Raw genomic sequence first — 1139 nt, 5'->3', positions numbered from 1 at the left:
CTGTAGTCACAGGACAGGCAGAGCTGAGAGGTTGATCCTCGTCTGCTTACATGTGTTTGACTGCCATGGCAAGTTTTGGTCGATATTTTAAAAATCAGTTTGTGAAATGGTTTTGCCTTTACAATAGGGATGGTGATTTTAGCTGTAATGAGTCTTTTAGCTCATTTTTTTGGTAAGAGTATTGTTTCTGCAAAGATGAGCGATGGTGTCACATGCTTCCATTTAAATGTAATGGGGTTTATGATTTTATAAACTGTTTTAGAGAAGGTAAAGCAATCTCTTCCCAAATGAAACCAGCTTCAGGTGTCTTAAAATCCAGATTGCATCTGTTTCATGGCTAATTACGGCAGCAGAAGGAACTTGAAGGGAGACCTGAAGCTCCTTGACCATTTTAGTGGGAGTTACCTACCAGTCCTGTGTGTGAATAGGGAGGAGGAAGAGAGAGGAGTTATAAAGGAGTGGTATGGACGGACAAACTGGAAGGCACAGCTGGACACTTCAGTGCACTCTTGGTTATCTTGGTCAGTCCTGTTGATCCCTTTACCACGTGTAACTGGGGCGGACTGGGAGCTCTCCCAGCCGCAGCACAATGGCAAGATCAGATTCTCCTGCTCTGGCAGGAGGATTGGACTAGGGGATCTTTCGAGGTCTCTTCCAACCCCTGACGTTCCGATTCTGTGATTCCCTGTACTGGCCTGCGGGAGGCTTGTTTTTAATCAAGGAAGCGACAGCACTAGTGCTCCTTGAAACCTGAGCCTTATGATAATGTACTTTGAAATAGTTTATGTACCCACTGTGTGGGCAGTGTTCAGTCTGGCTTCGTCTTGGGACTGCAAAAACCCTGTCCTGTTAAGGAATATGAGTTACTTCATTTCTGACTTGAGAATCACAGTAAAATAGCTGCTGTGAATTTTTAACCTAGAAGATACTGCTGGAGTGCTCACTGTGTGCAGGATTCCTGTCAAATATAGGAAGGAGAGTTGTTGCTTTGAGGAGTTCGCATCTAAAGACAGATCCAGAGAAAACTTATTCCCTTCTGTGGTGCAGTGTATTTTGCACCCAAAAAATTACTGATTTTTTTTTTTTTTTTAAATTAACGTGTTACCCTTAATACTGTCAAGCAATGCTCTGAAATATGA

Source organism: Apaloderma vittatum, unplaced genomic scaffold (genome assembly GCF_000703405.1).
Source record: "Apaloderma vittatum isolate BGI_N311 unplaced genomic scaffold, ASM70340v1 scaffold18037, whole genome shotgun sequence".
NCBI classification, from domain to species: domain Eukaryota; kingdom Metazoa; phylum Chordata; class Aves; order Trogoniformes; family Trogonidae; genus Apaloderma; species Apaloderma vittatum.
This window is presented reverse-complemented; position numbering follows the sequence as displayed.